Consider the following 24411-nt stretch of genomic DNA (forward strand, 5'->3'; position numbering starts at 1 on the left):
AGCATCAGGTCATGCATCATCTATGCACTATTGACATGCATCATCTAGTTTTTCAAAAATTCCATGTTATCTTGTCTCTAACCCATTTTGATGCAGTCTGCCCTTGATTTCTGCTGTTTTTGTTTTATCTTTAGTCATGGCTCATAAGGTTGCTAGGAAGTTTAAGACTAGGGCTAATAGGAACAATGCTTCATCCTCATCTGGGTCAGCCTTTGTTGATAGAGTTAGGTTTCTCATTGATAAGTGTGAAGAGACTTATGAGACCTTAACTAAATATAGGTCAATTTGGGGTGAAAGGGAGATTGTGTTGAGTGAGTTAGATCCATCCATCCATAGGAACTTTGTGTCTAGTAACTGGGTTTCTTTGTGTGAAGTGTCTGATCCCCCTCCTGCTACTTTGATTAGAGAGTTTTATTAAAATCTCTCTATCTATTCTGAAATGACAAGTGGTCATTATTTGATTTCTTGGATTAGAGGTCAAGAGTTCACTATTAATAAGCATATAGTTTCTGAAGCTTTAGGAGTGCTTGTAGTTCGTAAACCCACATATCCATACACTGATTTTCCCCCTGTTGATGATATCATGTCTCTACTCTGTGGTAGATCTGTTTCTTGGGGAATTGAACCAAGAATCAATTCTTATAAGTTTACTGAGCTTAACTCTTTGTATTTATAGCTTTCCTGCCATCACATTTATCCTATCTCACATGTTTATACTGTCCCTATAGATAAGTGTGCATTCCTTTATGCTCTTGTTACTGATGATTCTATGTGTTTTCCCTCTATGTTTATTCAAACCATTGTTGACATCTATAGGAGTATGAGTAAAGCTAAAAAATTGTTCTTTCCTATGTACATATATAGGATTTTGAGGCTTCTAGGGTTGTCAGATTTTCCTCCCTTAGAGTTAGTTCACATCACTGCCCCTATAGAAGCCACCTTTCTTAGATAGCGACAAGCTCAGATGAAGAGTGCTAAACCAAGCATTGGGACTTCAAAGAGATCACGAGGTGAAGCTTCTACTACAGTTCCTGCCTCTAGTGTTATGCCTGCTGTTGAGGAGACTTTTGTGGATTCGATTGCTAATGTGGATCCTTCTGGTGGTGTTGATGATGTTGATCCTATTGTTACCCTTCCTCTCTCACTCTGTGCCATGATGGAGTCTTTCATGACTACTCAAGCAACTCATGGACAGCTTTAGGATGAGTTGTTGACTGAGGTTGCTACCTTACGAGCTAATTTTGCCGACTATAGGAGTGTGTTTCCACCTCCTCCACCCTCTGATGATTGATGTTTCCATTGCCTTTGGCAAATCGTAACAAAAATGGGGAGTAGGTTTTAGGACTTTTTATACTTATGGGGATTAGAGTTTTTGTACTTAGGAGGAGTTTCATATATTTTCTTTGGTTTTGATGTTTATATTTCCTTTTATCTTTATATGTCGCTATTTATATCTGTTCAGTGTTTCTGTTATTGTTTCACAAACATTGATGTGATTGTTGATTATGATAGTTATTGATGATGAGGTTATCTTTATGATATTATTGTCTCTCTTTATATGTTTTGTGAATTAAAGATCAGATTTTTACTTTGATTTTGGTACTGTATCTTCCACACATGCGTTTATGGTTTTGTTTTTAGTGTTTCAGGAATTTACAGGTTAATTCTTTCAACAACTATTATCTATACTAGCAACTAATAGTTAGTAGTTGTGTTAGAATTGTATTAGGGCAATATATTGTATTTGGGCTGGTATTTAACTTAAGCATTTCATTGTGTATGTGTGCTTTGTTACGGATTGCCAAAGGGGGAGATTGTTAGGTTCTAAAGATTTATGATTAAATATTTAGAATCATATTTTAAATGTGTTGGCAAACCGAGAGCAAAACATCTCTAGTCTATGTATTAGGCAATGCTTAACAGTATAGGTTTCAAGCTTCAAGTTCAGCTAACTGCAGAAAAAGGGAGTCAATTTCAGTCAAGCTCGACCAATCGAGAAATTAGGCTTGATTGATCGAGAATCGTAGATATCAAATTCTGCAGAAGTTTTAAATAAGGCCCAAGCCCACGAAAACGTTTAGGGCTTCATTCTAACTTGTTCACATATAAAAGGGAAACCTTAACAATGTTTTCCAGACTTTTGGAAGACTTATGTGTTACTCTTTATGAGATCTAAGAGGTTTTGTACGTTCTAACTACATAAGAATCTACCGGAGCAAGATCTATAATCAAGCGGTGGTAGAACCTAATTGTTGCTACAAGATCATTACTGCTGGTGATCTGAAATCTTTGAGTGGGATCTCAAAGTCACAAACAAGGGTGCTTGTGTTGCTGTAAATCCAAGGAGAGAAGGAGTTCGTGGAATCAGATCTTGCACGTGGTCATGTCAGTAAGTTACTACATGAGGTATCAATAGATTTAGGGTTAAATATTTTGTAAAAACTCTGATTCACTTATAGTAGATTTACTTTACCTTGAGGATAGATAGGTCAAATCCTTCCCAGGTTTTTACCTTGAAATAGTTTGTTTCATTGGTTTTCTTAGGACATCATATCGTGGTGTTATTTACTTTTCCATATTTGTACATGATATGATATATGCTTGTTTAACCTAGATCTGAATAATAAGCCTAATAAACAACTTGGTTAATTAATCAAGTTAAACAATCTGGTTTAAGAGGTCTAAACGAACAAACAAAATCTACTTCAGTGGGATGTTTATTGTCTCTTACTGAGAATATGGATTCCTTCATGAGGAATAGTGTTCCTAAGATGCTACATGCAATACCCAACGTACGAAGGTATTGACATACAATATCCCACTTCAGTATACATTAAAGTAACATACATTAATTTCACTTTTTTGTGTGGCTAAAACTCATTAATTTCACGTTTGAGTTCACATTCCTCTCAAAATTGATATTTATTACATATAGCAGTCATGACATCATTAATTTGTTCATCTGATAGTCATTTAGAGAACAAAAATTCATAGTGGTTAATTTTTCATCATAATTGATATGGCGGAGTCTTCTCTGATTAAATACCTAATTTCGTCACCGACCACCAACTATAGTTTATGAGTTTACAAGCAATTGTGATTTTTATTTTCTTATATGCAAATCTTATTTCTATACCTAAATCACATTCAATGCATCTCATGAAATAACATAATGTCTAATGATAATTTAATTATCATATAATAAAACCTTTTTAGTGATTAAATAACGTGATACAAATTGGATTTTAAGTCACAATACCCAACAAGTTTACCTAGCTCAGTTTTGAGATATGGAAACGTTGAGGCCATTCTTTTATATTCATGGCTACAAAATTCAATCTCATGATTTGCTCCGTATTGCCCACTTAGATACCATGTACGGACCCATGTCAATCCGACTTCATCTACATGAGCTGGACTTTCCCAAATTTCGTTAGTGAATTATGCTCATGGTCCACAAAATTGTTAGGATGTGTGTCCTTAAATCCTATTGTATGGTGTTGTGAATGACATTTTGTATGACTTAATGTTGTGATTAATAAAGTTATTTTATTATTATCTAAAATAATGGTAACACGAATATTAGGATATTATCATATAGTCCATGAGATGCATAGTATGTGATTTAGTCACAGAAGATATAAATCACAAGTTCATTGTAAACTCAAAATTGTAGTTCGTAGTCGGTGATGAAATTTGGCATTTCATCTACAAAAACTATAGCATATCAACTAAGATGATTTGTCTTGATCATGGAAATGAAGATTTCTAATTGGTATGTTGATATGTTTTAAGAGTTAAAACATATTGAACTGGACCGCTGTGAGATTTATTATTCTCCTAACGACTGTCAAATGATTAATAAACTCACGACTTCTATTTGCATGAACTATTAATCCTGAGAGGATAATGGACCTGATCATGAGGTGTAGGTTGCTTTGATATATTAGGAGTGAGAGTTAAAGTCACGATCAAAATCTCAGTATGTTGGGCAGCCACATTTAGTGTTGATGGAATTCATAATATTTTAATGGAAATATAAAATATTCCCTTGAGATAAGTTTAATGGGTTTAGTTATTCAGAGTGTTAGGCCTAACCACTTTAGTAATGAGATACTAAAGTATATATTTATGAAATTGGATTTCATAAATATATGATGAATAACTTAAAGGATTAAACCGGGTACTCAAGGATTAAGATGTAGTAATCTTCAAAGTGGTAGTCTACATTCATGATTTTGTATTACTACGAATATTTTATGAAGGGGATGCATGTATAATAAAGTTTTGGGATATAATTTATTAATAAGGCCTAGAGTGCAATTATATTTATATAGTGGTATTAAATATAATTAATGGTAACTTTGGACTTGTCAAGAGTTGACAGAAAAGCCCAAGGCCCATTAGAGCTAGTGTCTTATTGGTCCCTTTTGGTCCCACTCCAAGCCACACACTAAAGCCCAATTGGAAAGGCTTAATAGGCCAGTCCAATTAAATAATCAATTAGATATAAAAGGGAGAAACATAGAGAATTTTTTATAAGAGAGAAACATCATTATGAAATAGTGTGTATGTGTGAGTGAAGCCACTCCTTTATTCTCCCTTGGAAACTGATTGAGAGACCACACTTTTTGGTCATAAAGTGGAATTGGAGTGAAGATTAAAAGTGTTCTCAAGTACTGCTAATCTTTTATTTTGAATTTTACCACACCAAGGTACGCTATCTGGTTCTTAAATTCTAAAATTTACATAGTGCATATTATCAATCATGAATGAAATAGATCCATGTTTATTGCTTTCGCTGTGTGTTTTGTATGAGATACAAAACCAGATTTTCTAACAAGAATGTCTACATCATGAGCTTATTTCATGACTTTCATTCTTATGCATCATAAATATGGCTCAAGACCCCTATTTCTTTTGCTTCGCATAGAGGGGTCAATGCCCTTACTTTTTTACTTCACAAAATAAGACTCAGGAGTCATGACCCCCATTGTTTCTCTTATCTATTCCCAGGGAATGGGCTCACTAATTGATCCTCATAATATTATAAAATAGTTTATATTGAGTGTATATATGTGAGTGAAGTCTCACATTAAATAATGATGAGAAGAATAGTAGTTTTTTTTTTTTTTTTTTAGAATCATGAGAAGAATAGTAGTTAATATAATATAGTTGAGCTCATTCCAATTGAGTTAGGTCTTTTGGGTTAAGTGTGTCTTTATATATTATATTAACCACTCAAAAAGACACCCCAATGTGTTTATCTCCCTAGCTTCTTCTGGGTATTCGAAGATATCTAAATATCCTTATTTCTTAAAATTCTTTTAAAAAATAATAAAAGAAAAGAAGACAAAGTTCTTGGCCATGTGGAATATGCAAAAACAAGTTACAATACTATTGAACTTGAAATTACTTCAACTGCTCAATGTAGGTTATTTCATTGTTTGATATGAGTTACTTTACTTTTATTTTAATTACTACTAGATTTGTATTGCTTCACTATTACCTAACTATTGTTTTATCGCTCTTCTCACTCTATTTTAAACCTATATTCATGCCCTACTTGCTAGATTTCATAAGGTAACATTAGGGTTGATTGGGTTGATTTAGCCATGAGAGAGAGAGAGCACACAAAAAGAGTTTCAAACCCTAAATCTCTCTCGTTCACCGTTGTACTAGAATTCAAGAAGTAAATCCAAATACGTTATATTTGGAGATTGGTGATCAAGGTTGAAGTCAAGATTTTATTCCAATGTTGCTATTGCGGGGTAAAGCTTTAAGAGGTATAGAGTCCATATTTTTGAGTTGGCAAACTATGATCAAATGTAATCTATTTATAGTGTTTTTGGTGAGTCTTAAGTGTGTTAATTAAAGGTGTATTTTATAGTTCAAGAAAAAGACCCAAGTCCAGCTCAAGAAAGACTCAAGTTCAGTGCAAGAAAAACAAAGTTTCCCTAATTTTTATTGCAAACTTGATCGATTGAAATTTTTGATTATATTTCAACAACTAGTTTGATCGATCAAGATTCATGAATCAGAAAAAATTTGAAACGCAAAAATGCTTATAACTTGCTCGTTTCAAGCCCAATTTGTGATCCATTTGTTGGGCTATTTAAAGGACATCATAAGCCATCCTTATAGAGGCTTTTTTGCAAGACAAATTACCGTTTGTGTGGCTAGGGTTTTTATGACCATGTTTCTCTTAATCTCACAATACTAGAGACATTTAAAGTAGATCTAAGCCTCCATCTATTCAACTTGTGAGAGTTCGAGAGCATATAGAGAAAATTAAAACAATGTTGTTGCTGCCATAATATTTGTAGATCTATATGAAGCCATGGAGCAAATGAGCAATCTAGTCTACAACAGTTCACTACAAGAAATCTGGGTTTAGGCGACATTTGTAAAACGTCACTAAAACCCCAAAAAACGTCGCTATAGACACAAATGGTCTACAACGACGTTATCTTTTGCGACATTCAAAAACGTCGCTATAGAGCAATCACTATAGCTCTATTGCGACGTTTTGTAAAATGTCGCTATATGTGACTCTTTAGTGGCGTACAAAAACTTTTAGTGACGTTTTAAATAATATAACATTTTCGTATATTATGGGAAAAAATAGATTTAGTGACGTTTTTAAAACACCACAAATAATAACACTAATAGTTACAAACGTCGCAAAAGCATTTGTCCTCTTGTTTTTTTTGTCAAAAATCCTCATCTAATGGAAGAATCTCCTTGCAGACATTAGTGGGTAGTGGGTTCTTTTTAAAAATTAATTTCAAGCTAGCTAAACCACAAAACCAATAACAAAAAAACAAAAAAAAAAAAAAAATTGAAATCTACAAACTATAGAAAAATTAATAGTAGAAAAAAAAATACAAGATTTACAAACTTGTACATAAACTTACAATCATTTGGCCCTCGATCCTCAGGTCCTTTTGCTCAGAAAGCCAAATTTGAATAAAAGCTTTCTATACCAATTTCCAACCAAAACAATAATAAAAAAAAAGCACAAATTAGCACAAAAACTCCATGATCCATTAAAGAAAAACCAAATCAAAGCAAATCCATAAGCCAAAAACAAAGACTTACACTTTAAAGAAACTTGAACAACAAAAACTTTCCAACCAAAACAGAAAAAAGAGCAAAAATTAGCACAAAAGCTCCATGACCATTAAAGAAAAACCAGATCAAAGCAAACTCATAAGCCAAAAACAAAGACTTACACTTTAAAGACACAGTGGGTCAGCTGTGGCTTGGGGTTGCTACAACGGTGGCTAGGGGTAGCAAGGGAGGAGAGAAGATGTGTGGCGGCTTGAGGGAGAAGAGGTGTGGTTGCTTTGGAGTGGGAGAGGAGAGACTATAGAACTAAGAGAATTGAGATTGTGGGACACGAAGTGAATCAAAAGAAAAAGAAAGAAAAACAAAAGAAGGGAAGTGGGAGTGTGGGACACGGTGAACAAAAGAAAAGAAAGAAAAACAAAGTTAAAAAAAAAAAGGGGGGGGAAAAGAAGTGTGGGAAATAAAATGTTGGTAAGTGTGGAAAAGTCAAAAAAGAGGGGCAAAAGTTTTTTTCTTTTGCAGGGAAAAGTTTGTGTGGAGAAGTCAAAAATGGGAGCAAGAGTTTTTTTTCTTTTGCTGGCAAAAGTTTGTGTGGTACTGCCGGTGTTCTTTAATACCTACAGCGACGTTTTGTTAAAATGTCGCTATAAACCAGAAAAAACGCTGCTAAACAACATTTTGTGGTGTTTTCAAAAACGTTGCTATTGTTTTGAGTTATAGCGATGTATTTTTGAAAATGTCGCTAAACACTCACTCTTTAGTGGCGTTTTTCAAAAACGTCACAGTATACTACTTATAGCGGCGAATTCAAAAACGTCACTAAAATAAATGCCGCCTAAACTCAGATTTCTTGTAGTGGTTGTTGGTCTAAACCTTCAAGTGGACTTCTTGGAGCCACAAACAGGAAAGTTTGTGTGCAGTCAGTTAGCTAAAATTGCTGATTATAATCTTTGGGAGTCGAACTTAGAGTCACAAATAAGGGAGTTCATGTGCAACAATCCAGAATAAAGAATCTGTGGATTTGGAGCTATATGCATATTACATGAGGTAACAGTAAATTTAGGGTAGGATATCCCCAATCACATTCTCCAAGATGATCTTGAGGACGCCACTAGAGATATAATTTGCACCAGCGCCGCTATATCACTGCAAGCCAATTTATGAAGGACTGACTTCATTTTCCCCTAGATGTTATTGCGAAAGAACATTACCATATCGTTTGGCTCCACTTTTTAAAAATCCTTTGTCTTGCTCTAGGTGACCGTTCATTCTCGATTATTTACAATGTAAATCTAAAACACTGAGAGAAACCCCCAAAAAAAAAAAAAATCAGATGTACAAAAAAAGGAGAGATTGGAAATTTGCAATAACACTTATGTGAATATCATGGAAATCATTTATAACACAAAAGTAAGAGAAATATTACAACCACAAACTATTTATAATATTTTTACAAACTGAATTTTCATATGGACTCATCACTACCATAACTTTTTTACTTACCAATAACCCTTCACAACATCAACAATTTGTAAATTGTTTAAAAAGTGTGTAACTCTAGTTATTTTCCAAAAATAACTACCTAGATGCATGTTCTCCATTGCATTCTATAGAAAGAAAATCCCAGATATAAATACAAAAAGGATATAGAATTGGCAAATTATGGATTACCGGGACAAAGTATTAAATGGGTTGAAGCATCACCATTATTTATTGCTAGTAGTATACAGTTGAATGTAAATCCAGTATAAAGCAATAAAATCTATTGTATCTCGTAATAATAAAAATACTTTAAGTATTACTGTTTACTAAAAAAAAAAAAGAATGTTTACCACATATTGGTTGTGTGTGTGTCTAATGTCTGCTGTTTATAATCCCAGTTTAAAACTACAAAGGTTAGGCCATTTTGTAGTTGTACTCTGGTTATATAATGTATTATAAATAAGGTTAAAAATACTTGTATTACTATTTTTATATGTGTTTTAATAAGTATTACTATTTATTCAAAAAAAAAACATCAAAGAGAAATTCTATCTTTCAATATTAAAAAAAATTAACAAAAGAAGAAGAAAAAAAAAATCAAAGAAAGAGAGATCCTACCCAGTCATGTGAAAGTGGCGATGAAGTAAGAGATTTTTATTTTTTTATTATTTTTTTTAAATTAACAAAAGAAAAACGAAAAAAAAAAAAAACACTTTCATTGATAGAGAGATCAAGTTGAAGTGGCGATGAAGTCTAGAGATTCAAAACCGAAGCTTGGTCTTTTATGCTTCGCAGCTACATTGGCCAAATTTTGTGATTAGTTGGTACAAAAAAACTCAAATAAGTATCAAAAGTTAATTTCGAAGATAAACGAAAGAGGATAAGTATCAGAAGTTAATAACTGTTTTTCCTCGAAAGAAGTTAAGAACAATTAAAAATTGAAAATTTGTGAGAGAGAGAGAGAGAGAGAAATCATACCTCCAAATTATGGAGTCACCAACAGACCCAAGGAGGTAAGGGCTAGGTTGCACCGATACGGCATTTTTGCCAACGTACCGGTGTTCGACACATGTCGGATACCGATACCTGTATGACTCGCTGGACTCCGGTGTCCGAGCGGTGTCGTTTTTTTTTTTTTTTTTTTTCTTCGCTTCTTCGACACAGCGCCAACACGGCCCCGACGTGGTAGACACGCCAGCAGTGGGAGAAAAAAAAATAGAAACCCACACAGCCTAGAAACCCACCGATGTCCAAGTTCCCTCTGCCCGCTGCCATCTGTCCCTCACCGGAGCTACATCAGACCGATCAGCAAGTCGGCGAGCTCCCTCTGTTCCTTCCAATCTCTCTCTCTCTCTCGGCATGGACAGATCCGATCTTCTCTTCTTCTTCTCTCTGTTTCGTGATTTTTTTTTCTTTTATCTGCTGACTGACCCTTCACTTGGTGTACTGTGGCGCGCTATGTTATTATTTATAACACCAAAACTTCTTTTTTTTTTTTAAATCCCACTCACTGTGTTATATTTTACTGTATATATATATATATTTTTTTTCCTTCTTTACTCAACCTTGTCTTATAAATTATAATGTTTATTATGAATTTAGTGATTTTTATTTTTGTGTGTCTTGCTTATTTCGTTTTATGTTTTTAGTTTGATATTGAATGTAGTCTATTTAAACTTTTGGTTTGTACTCTAAACATTTTATGTGTATTATTGTACTACTTTGGGTGTTAGTTTACTTATCTATAATTAGTACATAATTTAAATTCTAGATATAAATGTATTTTATGTCTAAAAATATTAAAAAATATGCCTAAATATAAAATTTAATTAATTATTTAATTGCCGTGTCGTGTCCTTGTTTTTCAAAAATTGCCGTATTGCCATATCCGTGTCCGTGTCGTGTCCGTGTCTGTGTCCGTGTTCGTGCATCATAGGGTAAGGGTGAGCATTAAGAGAGACAGAGAGAACTCGACTAAGAGAATTATTTGGTAAAACTTTTGGGGGGGGGGGGGGTTTGTGATTTATTTGGTTTGGGATTTGTGATTTGTAATTGTCTTATTGGTTTTTCTTTTTTCTTTTTTTTTTGCTATAGACCGGATAACTGATCTATTTGTTTGTAATTTGGGTTTGCCTAAATGTTTTACTTATCCGGATTTTTGAATTTTTTTGCTGGTGTTTTAGTTTATCTAAACGATTATCTTGGTGTTCCTAGAGTAATTGGGCAAAAGGAATGGTCAGATAGTTTTTTTTTTTTTTTTGGGTTTCGTGGGTCAATTTGTAAAACTTTTTGGGGAGGGGGGCCAATAATAGATATTAAGGGTCAAAATCTTAAATTCCCGCCCTAGTTTTTTATCACTCTCTTTTTGAACTACTCACCTATTGTCTTTCTCTCTCTATCACTAACGAAGACAAGTCCTCGATTTAAAGACTAAGGGAGGTGTTGGTTTATTACAAATGTTACATGCCTATTGGTCATGAATACATGATAAAATCAAGTTTAATCAAATATTACATGCCTTATTTTTTATTGTTTCCTATGCAATTGGGGTTATAATTATTTGCTATGTACTTTTTTTTTTTTTTGAGAAATATTAATTGCTATATACTTGAATTGCTGAAACGATTAACTCTTAATTGATTAATTGGCACAACCATATAAAATTGATTAATTCATTCATCATTAACAACCTGCTCGAAATAACCCAACAACTATAATTAATTTAAATTTTTTCTACAACACATTACACACTTATTTTTTCTTTCTATTTCTTCCTTTAGTCCCATTAACAAATATATTACACACACTTAAAATATCAAGGGATAAAAAGAGTATTTTATTTCACTTCCCCTACCCTAGTAGGGAAATCTAAAAAACACACAATAAACATTAAAAAAAAAATTACAAATACAGATAGTATAGGCCAGTTTTTGCCCTGATCATGATTATCAATCCAACTCAGTCACACAGAAACTTCAACTGATGAAACATATGCCTGAAGCTCCTTGTCGGCTTCAAATTTATCCATGGCTTCCTCCTCCAAGTTAATCCAAACCTCTATTCCATTCCCTGATTTGGAATCGAAGAAGCCAACTAGATTTTTGTACAACCATTTGGCTGATGTTACCCATGCAGGCTCCCCCCACCCAAAATCTGTGTCATATATGTAGGGAATATGCACAAACTGGTGAAGGTCAAGTAAACCACCTCTCCTTTAATAAATTTTTCCATGTTCTCTTTCGTAAAACTCGTCTGCCCACTATGCTCTTTGAGTTTTTTAACATAGTTCATGTCAACTTGCCTAATGGCATCTCTTACGGGAACAACAATGCCTTCAAACCTGTTAGAAATACTGAATTCAATAGTATTGTATTTCATGCTGAAATAATAGACATGAGTGTCTTTATATATAGGAGGCATATGAGTGTTGTACAAGTAAATATGAGTGCAGTACAAGTAGTACAATGTGTGCTATACAAGTAAGTAACCTAGTTGGGCCAAGCCCACAATACTATACGTTAACAGCCCCCCTCAAACTCAAGGTGGGTGTGAGACCAGCTTGAGGTTGTCAACCAAATCACGAAGGCGTCCCTTAGGATGGGACTTGGTGAAGATGTCTGCAAGTTGATCTTTGGAGGAGACGGAGAAGAGCTTGAGAGCACCATGAACAAGATGATAACGGATAAAATGACAATCAATCTCGATATGTTTAGTCCGTTCATGGAAGACATCATTGTGAGTAATGTGAATGGCACTCTGATTATCACAATAAAGAGGAGTAGCAGAGGATGTAGACACACCTAAGTCTGTAAGAAGCCATTGTAACCAAAGAAGCTCAGATGTGGTATCAGCAAGAGCACGATATTCTGCTTCAGTACTGGAGCGGGCCACAAAGGTTTGTTTCTTACTTCGCCAAGAAATCAAGGAAGAGCCAAGGAGAAAACAATAGCCAGTGGTGGACCTACAATCAGTGGGATCTCCTGCCCAATCAGCATCATAGAATGCACGGAGTACAAGAGGAGACTGAGCCGAGTAGAAAAGGCCATGGAAGAGAGTGCCCTTCAAGTATGGAAGAATGCGCAGAACAGCAGCATAGTGAGTCGACCGTGGAGCAGACAAATACTGGTTGACTTGATGAACAACATAGGAAATGTCTGGACGAGTAACTGTGAGATAGACTAGGCTGCCAACCAATCGTCTGTAAAGAGAAGGATTAGACAATGGTTTCCCCCCTGAGGGAGTCAGATGCGCATTAAGCTCAACTGGGGTGTCAACAGTCTTGCTGTCAGTGAGTCCAGCACGAGACAAAAGATCAGAAGCATACTTGGCTTGAGTAATATAAAGACCATCTGAGGAACGAGTAATTTCAAGACCCAAGAAATAGCTAAGGTGGCCAAGATCTTTCATCTCAAATTGCTGACTGAGAAAATCCTTGAGTTCTTGTATGCCACTAAGGTCATCACCAGTTATGATCATATCATCCGCATAGAGGAGAAGTAGAATGGTGCCTTTATCAGTATGACGAAGAAATAATGCAGCATCATAAGGACTAGCAGTGTAACCTAAGCGAAAGATAGTAGAGCTAAATTTTGCAAACCAGGCTCGAGGAGCTTGTTTAAGACCATACAATGCTCGTCGAAGGCGGCAAACCTTGTTGGAGTCAATGAAGAGACCTGGAGGAGGTTGCATGTAAACTTCTTCACTCAAGTCCCCATTAAGGAATGCATTTTTAACATCCATCTGAAAAAGATCCCATTTTCTAGCAGCAGCAACGGCTAGGAGGGCACGAACAGATGAGATGCGAGCAACTGGAGCAAAGGTCTCTTCATAATCAATCTCATACTCCTGTGTAAAACCTTTTGCAACAAGACGAGCCTTATAGCGCTCAATGGACCCATCTGAGCGAGTCTTAATCTTGTAGATCCACTTGCAACCAACCACAGACTGTCTAGGAGGGAGAGTAACTAAGTCCCAAGTATGGTTTTTGGTTAATGCATCAAGTTCCTCTTTCATTGCAATCTGCCATAAAGGGTCAGTGGAGGCCTCACGATAGGTTTGAGGCTCATGGAGTGTAGCAAGTGCAGTGTAACAATGATAATCAAGTAAATGTGTAGGAATGGATCTTACCCGGGTTGAGTGACGAGGTGGAATGTCTTGTGGAGGATCTTCAGGCGGAGCAGGAGCGGGGGACCTAGGCTTAAGTTGGGGTAGCTCGTCATCAATCTGCTCATCTTCGACTTGTCTAAAAGAGATATTAAAAGGATCTGGTGTTTGAATAGAGAAGTCCAAAGAAGGATCAAGAGGATTTGGAGAAGGAACATGAGACTCCTTTGGAAAGACTTCAAGTACAGATGAGGTAGTGAGGGAAGAACGAAAATGAGAGAGTTCAACAAACAAGCGGTGTTCCCAGAAGACAATATTACGATAAATACGAAGGCGATGAGAGACAGGATCATAACATCGATACCCTTTTTGTGTTTCGCCATAACCAAGGAAACAACAAAGTCTAGATCGAGGCTCAAGTTTGTTGTGCTCATGAGGCTGAAGAAGAACGAAACAAGCAGATCCAAAAGAGCGAAGGTGATGATAGTCAGGGGGTGACACAAAGAGGCGCTCATACGGAGTTTGATTATGGATGACAGTGCTTGGAATGCGGTTGATGGTGTGAACAACATGAAGAGCAGCTTCACCCCATAATGGAGGAGGAACCTTGGCAGAAAGAAGAAGAGTACGAAAAGTGTCAAGAATATGACGAAGTTTTCGTTCAGCTCGACCATTTTGCTGAGAGGTACCTGGACAAGTTAGATGATGTACAGTGCCATAGGAGTGTAACAGAGCTTGAAAAGCATATTGAGTGTATTCAAGAGCATTATCAGAATGAAAAATTTTGATTCTTTTGGAGAATTGGGTTTCAACCATTTTTGCAAAGTTACTATATATTGGCAAAATTTCAGAACGAGATTTCATAGGGAATATCCAACTGTAACGAGAATAATCATCGATAAAAACAACAAAATATCGAGATCCACCAATACTAGCAACAGGAGAAGGTCCCCAAACATCAGAATGAATTAACTCAAAAATGCTATTAGAAATAGAATCACTATTATTAAAAGGTAAAGCTGGCTGCTTTCCTAACTGGCATGAAGTACAATCAAAATTGTCTTTGGACGCAGAACCTAACAGACCCTTAGAAGCTAACTGTTGTACCCGAGAGGAGGGTGCATGACCAAGACGAGAGTGCCAAAGTGAGAGAGAGGGTAAGGAAGACACCGCAGCGGCAGCAGCGGCAGCAGCAGCAACAGACACCGGAGCAACAGATGGAAGATGAAGATTGTCCACTGGAAACATACGCCCAACTCTAGGGCCGGTCCCAAGCTCTTGCCCCGTCCTCGGCACAATACACCCAGAATAGTCAAAAATAAGGCAATAACCTAGTTCAACTAATTGTCCCACAGAACACAAATTATAGGATAGGTCAGGAACATGGTAGACCCCAGGAACAGAGAGGTTGGAGGTTGAAACAAAACCAATACTATTCCCATGCATGGTGGAACCATCAGCTATGTGAATATTTAGGGGATGTGGAGCAGGGTCAAGTTTGGAGAATAAGGACGAGTGAGGTGTCATGTGATTGCAACAGGCAGAATCAAAAAGTAAGTTTGAGACTTACCGAGTAAAACTGAAAGAGCAGTGGAAAGAGATACATTACCAGCCATACGAACAGCTTGAGCTATGATCTCCTGTAGTTCAGTGGGTGAGAGGTTGATAGTGGATCCAAAAGACTAGGACTCAGCTGAAATGGGAGGCATTGGCGGAGTAGACTCAGTGTTAGCAACTACAACAGTAGATTTGTTGCGACGGTAACAAGTCTCAATAGTGTGGCCAGGGCGCTTGCAATAGTTGCAGAACTTTTTATTGGTCTGTCTGCGACGATTGCTGGAGCCAGAAGGATCACCTGAGTGCTGAGGTTGCTCTATGGATGGAGCAGAAGGAGTAAGGGCCAGAACATTAAACTTATCCTGGGCTCGAAGAGTTGCAAGGCGAGCTTCTTCTCTTACTAACTCGTTCACAGCAGTATCAAGAGAGGGAGGAGGACAACGATTAAGAAGCTGACCTCGAATGGGCTCATAGTCCTTGTGGAGTGACACCAGGAACTCATAGAGACAAAATTCATCTCTAATAGCAGCATATTGTTGAGCATGCCCAAGTTGGATCAGAAAGGTCAATTTGGTCCCAAATGAAGCGAAGCTGATCATAGTAGTCATTGATGGACTGCCTCGGTTCTTGCCTGAGTTGATGCGGATCCGTGAGTGGTAGAGTATCTTTTGGCCAACATATCCCATGCTGATTTCGCATCATCAAAGCTGCCCAGCAAATTGGAGATAGAGAGAATGGAAGTGTTTCGAATCCATGTGAGGATTATGTGATTGTGACTATCCCATTCAATCATGCGACTGAGAAAGGCAACATCTTCTTCACTTGCCCCCTTCACAGGAATAGTGATTGCACCAGTGCAATAATGCCAGAGCATGCGACCCTTAAGAAAACTACGCATAGCTTGAGACCAAGACCAAGATAAGTAATTCCTAGTCCCCTCCAATACAGTATTGATGGGGCGAGGAAGAAAAACATCTTTTTTATCCATTTAGAGACACAATATGCAAAATCAGACTACAAAAATGAAATCTACGCGAAAAACTGAGTAAAAAGAACCTGGACTACAAAAAGTCAACTCCAGAAAAAGTCAACGGTCAACAGTGATGTGGCGGGTGACGTCAGCAGCGCGCTGGAGGATGACGTCAGCGATGACATGGTAGTGATGACGTGGCAGTGATGATGTGGCTGGGGCTGACGTGGCTAGGGCTGACGTCAGCAGGAGCAGTCTGGCGTGTGGCGGCACGTAAGCAAGCGGTTCGGCGGGTGATCTTCAGTGCAGAAGCTTTGGGCGGCGCGTGAGGGCGCGTGGAGCCTCCGATGACTATGAGGTTTTCACGAAAAGGTAGATCGGAGAAAGACGATCTTCGTGGTACCTTTGGAAAATTTTTCGGAGCAATATTCACGGCGGTACCCAAAAAGGCAGTGGTCTTTGCAGTGTTCGAACTCCTCAACAGCGGCTGCTACAGGTCCAGAACCTGAGGACGATGTCTGGAAGACTCGAAGGTTCAACGACGAAAGGCTGTGGCAGTTGTTGTGACAGCGGAAGCAATATTGAGAATGAAGTTACACCAATAAAGACAAGACTGTTAAGAAAAGGTTAGAGCAGTGGCTCTGATACCATGTTAAAAATACTGAATTCAATAGTATTGTATTTCATGCTGAAATAATATACATGAGTGCCTTTATATATAGGAGGCATATGAGTGCTGTACAAGTAGTACAATGTGTGCTATACAAGTAAGTAACCTAGTTGGGCCAAGCCCATAATACTATACGTTAACAAAACCCAACCTCAGTGTCCCAAGGGAGTACAGCCACTGCGGGCACACTCAGATTTCCAAAATAATCTTCTGAAAGTGGTGGATCCAACCTTGTACGCAGGTCTGCTATATGAAATGCTACGTATACCTTATTGGGGTCATGATCTGGTTGGGTTGCTGCAAGGAAGCGACTCCATATGAAAGTTGATAAGGCCTCCATGCGAGTTGGACGTGGGTTTTCCATGTTCTTGTTGTTGGTGCTGTATTTGGCTCTAAGATCTGCTATAGCAGATGCGTCGAACACAAATCTCTTTAGCATAATATTGTTATCTTTGATCATTTTTTTAGGGCTAAGTGAAGTTTCTGGAGGGAAAAACGTGGCAGATTCGAATCGTGGAATTGCTATGTCAGTATAACCACGAGCAATAGCAGCCCAACTTCTAAGGAACATGAAGAATGAGCAAGCATCTAAAACCTTGTGATCGAAGACTATACCGATCACCATTCCACCACTATTGAAGGAGGTGACTTGTACTGCTATGGCTATTCCATTGACACCGTCCAGTTCAAATGGAAGGAATTTGTTGAATTGATTTGGGATTGGATCCTCGAGGAATTCAGACAGTTTGCAACTGGCCTTGGCTTCCACATAGTGAACGCCTTCATCGTTGCAATCAACGTAAAGCTTTTCCTTAACCCGTCCCGCTAGTGGGTAGAATCGTGTTACGACCTTTGACAAGGATTCCTTAAGCCTTTCATGGTGTTCTATGTTGCTGAGATTAGCACTGGCGTCATGAGGGTAAAAGAGAACAAAGGGCATGAAAATTTGAGGTGTAATTTGATCAATGAAAGAGAGTGTGTAATGGCGGAGGTGTTCAGGGGTTTGCGAAGAGGGTTTGATGGTGTCTGTCGATAAAATTTGGATATCAAACTTCGTTGTTTTCGTAGAAAGTCAATTGAACGTGGCTTTTCTAGATACTGAAGCTAAAGTGGAGCTAAGTGGTTGTTGGCATTCGATGATGGAAAAAGCCACCATGAGAGCCACAGTTATATAGAGTTGCTGTAGAGAAACAGTCAAAGAACTCACAGCTTGTACTATATCTCACATCTATATCAGAACAAGAATCAGTCAGGGTTGTTGATCTTTCTTGATGTTTGCTTATATTATTGATTATTAAAGGTACAGGATTCGAGTATTGGCAAAAAGAAAACGACATGTCTAAGTGGAGTGCCCTTCCATACTACTACTACAAGCAAAGTCAACTTGGAATAGGTTTAGGCAGTTATTGGTGAACATAAATATCCTTGGATTGGAATTGTTGTATGGTAGTTGCAAATGGAAATTTGATTGTGTGATACCCGAAAAGAGAAATAGATTAATTAAATCTGCGTAAATTAGTAGATATAATAATAATATTATGGGGTTAGTTGTATTTTGTCTTAATTTGAAGGGGGTTTTAAGAAAAACAAATTAGGTTAATAACCTCTAGTCAGTTAATAGACTAAACATATTAAGGCAATTAGTTGGCATAGGGTGTTTTAGGCAGAGCATTCCTTGTTCTCAAAAAAAAAAAAAAAAAAAGCTTGAGCATTTCTCAAATTCTGGTGCAAAGATTAAGTCATCCTTAAAGTAAGAAATCATTTCTAATGTCATATTCCCCCCCCCCCCCCCCCCCCCCCCCAAAAAAATTTCATGTTAATTCTAGGGTTTTGGAATTTGGGGAACTTTCAAGATTAGAAGGGTCCAAGTGAGTGTAATTTATTGAATTGGAAGGATCCAATTTAATTAGTGTTAGAATAATGACTTTAGGATATTAATAACATGATTTTTTTTTTATGGAGATTAGTTATCCACTCAACCGTAAAGTGATTTAAACATTAGAATTTCATTAAAATAATTTCGTATTAGAGTTCTACGTACTAAAAAAAAATTCGTGGGGAAACTTGATTTAATTCATGAAAAGGAGTTAAAAAAAGAAAAAGAAAAAGAAAATATAGAATGAAATATCTTGAAAATTAGAAATAAAAAAGAATAAAGAAAAATGAAAAATCCACTTTAAAAGGGAGTCTCATATAGGAACTCTCGTAATTATTACGTGAAATTTTTGGAATAATCCTTTCCATTTGGTTTAGAAGTAACAAAGTTTTTTGGCGCATATCTCAATTAACCTAAATATACGCATATCTCATTTTCAGAGTAATCCTTTACATTATAGATAATAATAAGTAATAATTGATCCTATCAAAAAAATGTAATTAACTTTTTTCCTTGGCAACTTATATTTTTTTTTAAATATAATATTTAATTTGCTAAGTAGTATTTTTTCTTTCCTTACAAAATTTCATTTAATTATTTTAGCTACATCTATTTAACAAAAGAACCAGAATTTCAATCCTTGTTGGAATGTTACCATTTCTTTTATTAAGTTGGTTTTATTAAAAAAAAAAAATCTACATATTCAAAGTTGGATCAAACATGTGTAAAGTTAGTGAAATGAAACAATATTTAGAATGTCATATTTGTTTGATTTGTATTATAACATCATATATGATCTTTTCATATGGGCCGGAATGAAATTGCATGCTTACTTATTGGGAAATAACTGGATGTACAAAGTAAAATTATTAGACATTAATGGCGTTTTGTACACTTGTTAGACATAGCTTTATGAATAATATGATCGTTCTCATGTGCCTAACTCATTTGGTTGGGTTGAGATGTGACAGATTTTATATTGTCTAAATTATGGTATAAGATGATGATCGCCATTCGATTTGGATCTTCATGCAAATCATTGTCTTGAAAGTTACTTATTTGATTTTCTTCCTCAAGCAGTAGAAGAATTTCATAATCTCACAATAGATTGAACCTCCAGATACATTCTCTTTTTTCAATAAGAGAAATAACATGGTGTTACAAGAGCATTGGAATTGAAAACATCAGTCATTCATAATTGTGAAAAATTGAGTTCGTTATTTGTAAGGTGGAATTGAAATTATGTACTCGTAACTCTCACTTAACTAACAGCTGAATCAGTCATGCATTTATATTATTATTAACCGTCAACACAAGTTACACAAGCAATAGGAATAAAACATTTTTACCTTGCACAGTTGCACTTACAGCTTCTAGAATTCACAAATTTTATCCAGAAAATTCTGGTGTTGCTTTCTGGATACGGATCCAAGAAAACAACAGAAGAAAATTTTATGAGAAAAATAAACAAGAAAAAGAGAGGTTGAACTTGAATGTTTCAATCTTTTGGAGGTTATGAGCATATATATCGGAGATAACAATTTTGCCATCGTTATCTTGCTTTAAACGTTTATTTATTTTATTTTTTCAATTTCCATTTGATTATTTAGACAAAGATTTTTCCTTATTTATTATGGTTATGCTTCTGACAAGGGAAAGTGCTTTTACCCACACGACAAAAAATGTTTACCTCGTACAGCCGGAAAAGAAAAAATAATATCAATTAATTTTAGAAAACAACATTATCTTTTTTTTGAGAAATAGAAAACAACACTATCAAATATTATAATGTGTACCGAATCAAAAAGATAGCAAAGTTACAGCTTACATTCGGCTCAAACTACATGTGCAACTTTGTTCCGGAGCTGGAACCTCGTCATCAACCAACAACCAAACCAAAGGCTGCCTCCTCAAGCATTCTGCAAATGAATATATCAAAAATCATATATGTGGTGCAGGGACCGTTCATTTGGTTAACCCACAAATGGTATACAATAATTAGGAAATACCATGATCTACAATCAATTAATCATCCAACTCACACACACACACACAAAGTCATACTTAGTGTATAAAACTCATATTTTTGTAGAATTGAAAGAAGTCATAGTAGGTAGTCTTATCCCAAAATTTTATATTTGAAAATTTGATTTTTAGACTCAAACGGACGATCTACCTCTTTTGGTAGAAAACACTTGCAGGGGGAACAGTAATAATAAGTTCTTCATTTAGAATGGATAAATGTAGCTTTAATTACAAGTACAAAGTTCTTGTAGGGTATGAGGGGAAATAGCTAGAGTTCAAGTCTCTAAGAAAAAAGTTGACACGCATATACACTTAAATTAGATTAGAGTAAAATTTCTATCTTATATAAAAATAAAAATAAAATTATAGGGCTAGTGATAAAAGATTTGACAAGTAACAATAAAGAGATTGTTTTAAAACTGTTATGCTATAAAGGAATTAAGATCATGCAGAATTTTAAGCTAACTCTATCTAAAGTTTCTAACATCTTATCCGCTCAATTTAAAATAAATAGTTGTATTTTTCCATGATATCAAAAAATTAACAAATGCTAAAGTTAGTATAGGTAATTTTTTTAAAAAAATGTTGAAAACAAGGTAAAATTCAATGCTCACACACATGCTCAAAAACTCTTCTATTTATTTTGGAAAAAGTTAATAATTTGCATTTATTATAATTTGGAAATATATATATATATATATTATTTTTTACACAAATAAAAATAATATACTTTAGAGATAAGCAATAACTGTAATTTCTTTTTTAAATGTGAAAGGGAAAAAAAAATCCTAAATCTTAGAAAGAGAAAACATTAGGTCAGGCTTGGCGTAAAACCAATGTTTTACGCCAACCAATAGATGTTTGCCACGTCAGTCCATCACTTAAATAAACAGAATGACTTCAAAAAAGAAAGTTCACGCTCACGCCTCACAGCCTCTGCTTCCTTCACGTCGAATCTATGCCACCGCCACACAGATTGCCGGAGCAGGATGATTTCGAAGAAGAAAGAGTTCTCACCGTGCCCTCTGCTTCCTCCTCTGGGATTGGGCCGTCCTTTACTTGCCCGAGCCTCCACCACACCACACACCAAATCACACCGCCACACAGGTCGCCGGAGCTGTGCGTGGAGCTTGTAAACATACCGGAGCCGCCGTGAGCTACGATCCAACGGTTTTTTTTCATGATTTGCCCCTTTTCCCGATTTGGATTTCGAATTATTTTGATGGGTTTTTCTGGGTTTATGGGTTTTGATTAGATTCCTAAGTGTTAGGGTTAAATGAATCTGATTGTAGTTCTTGGAGGATTGTAGTTCTTATAACTTCTAATTTAGTTCCTAAGTGTTAGGGTTAAATGAATATGATTGTTTTTTGAAACTTACTTTTTTTTTATGCAAATCATTATATCTTGATGGTTTTTTATTAGATTCCTAAGTAATAAGATCGGGTTTTGCTTATTTTTTGTTATTTTCATTTGTGGTTTATTTTCCCCCTGTAAAGGTTACTTTTGTATGCTTTTGAAATTGTAAAAATTAGTGATTTTTCACAAAGCTCAATGATAAAAATTAAAGCTAGATGTGAAAAACTAGAAGCCTAAAAGAGGTCTTTCTTTGTGATATATATAACATTTATTTTTTGGAGCTAAAAACGATAGAAACTTTGATTGATACTATGGAATAATACAAGTAAAAACTGAGTTAAGAGCAAACTCAGCTAGGGGGAACACCAGCCCAACAAAGCGATATCCCCAGGAAAAGAGAAAGAAGAAATCGAATAAGGCCAAAAGAACATGAGGCCAGACAACAACTATCCTCTAGCTATCAGATTAGACCTGTGCTGCCATCATGCTTTGGTAGTCTTACAATAATCCACTAGCACCCTGTATAATCACCCTTGGATGCGCCTGAACCTGTTCAAAATTGAACTTCTTTCTTGCGTTCCAAATAGCCCAAGCTTAGTTAAAATTCAAAGAAGATAATAAGGAAACTAGGCTTTTGATTCATATTTAATTATTTATGTCAACCTCTGAGTAATGCATTTGGGAAGCATATTGATTGTAATTCCTGGACACTACACAATGTTGCCTTATATACAGAGATAGAGACTTCAAATTGTGTGAACTAGCTGCATAGGAACATCTTAGGCTTCCATTGGGCACAATACCAACAAATATTGCTATTCTTTAAAATTTTGACGAGCTACACATTGTGCTCAAGCTAATTACCTAAGCAGTCTTGTGATTCACGCTAAAATTGTCTTGTTGACTTCATAGATTAATGACATTAACATTATAGTTTTGATTACATGTTCTTTTTTTTTTTTTTTTTAAATGGAGATTTAATTTTTTTCCATGTTTGGACCCAAAAGGTATCAGACTTCTGTAAAACCTGTAATATAAGTCAAACAAGAATACATGTGAATCAAGATTTGGGTCAGAAAAAAAGCTACCTTTGCTGTACTCATTCTCTATCAAGCTTGGTTTTGGGTTTTGTCCAGAAATATTTTGCAGGTTCTGCTGTATCTTGGTTGAGAAATGTGAACCCCTACCTCGTGATTGGAAGAGTCGAGATGGGTTGTTGGTTCAAAATGGAAAATGTGAGAGGCCCCAAGCCAGTATAAGCTGCTTAATGTGACAACAGTAATTGTTAAGCTAATGTTCTGTTATTGAGATAAGTATTGTTTCCAACAATCTTTAGTTTGTTATTAGCTTAGTAAGATTTATGGAAAATTTTCAGATTCCCCCTCTCCTCACAAGAAAATTGGCTAGGGAAAAGCCTTAAATACCAGCAACTTGTGTTAACTACAGGATTTTTCTTTCTTCTGTTTGGACCTGTCAAAATCAAGGCGATTCCTTGTAACAGTCATACCATAATTCTTTGCTTGTGGCCCTACTGTTGCTCACTTATTCTTTTTGTTCTATGTATGTCTTTGTGGTGGCGTTGGTGTAGGAATGCATCAACATATGAAAGAGCATGATCTGCTCAATGCTTTTATACATCATTAATTGTTAGCATGTACGCCACATGAAACTGGTTTTAGTTTAGATGGCTACTGATTACTGCATTTTATCACCTTCATCTTACCGTTCATCTAAATTGTCAGCGTCGCTGGTATATTTTGCACAACATTATTTGCAATCAGTAATATCAATGCTAGTAATTTTGGTACTCTAGTTTAATGTTTTATAGTAACACTAGTGATGTTTGATTCTGGCTGTAGGAAGTTACTGAGCAGATGGCATGTCAAGTGAGAAGATATTAAAGAACTTGGCGTGTCGGTGGGAATGTAACTAACATGAAATGTGAACTGGTGTCCATCAAATATGTAGTGGCTTCATCAAAACCTTCTAAAAGCTGATGTTACAATATGTATACATGACTTTTAGAGTGAATATAAGTCCGTATACATGACTTTTAGTGAGATTTTTATTTGTTTCCATATTGTCTGTGCTGGTGACTAACTTTTAACAATCATGATGGCTTCTCAATTGAATTAAGCTTCAATAATTTTGTCATTCCGTGAACTGCTAATGCCAAATGCCATACGTATTGATGGTACATGTATGCCTATGATAACAAATTGAAGCTGGAGTTGATTCAAGATGCTGAGAAATGTCTGATAAGCTTAAACCCTGGTGACAAGAATGCAGTCAAAACAGCCA

The 24411-nt window shown here is 36.0% G+C and overlaps 1 pseudogene; it reads right to left on the bottom strand.

Annotated features, from left to right (window-relative positions):
* Window positions 1-11515: 11515 nt before the first annotated feature.
* On the bottom strand, window positions 11516-18190 carry LOC142628994 (stemmadenine O-acetyltransferase-like; annotated as a pseudogene).
* Between the last annotated feature and the right edge of the window lie 6221 nt (window positions 18191-24411).

This window comes from Castanea sativa, chromosome 3, assembly GCF_040712315.1.
Source record: "Castanea sativa cultivar Marrone di Chiusa Pesio chromosome 3, ASM4071231v1".
Lineage (NCBI taxonomy): Eukaryota > Viridiplantae > Streptophyta > Magnoliopsida > Fagales > Fagaceae > Castanea > Castanea sativa.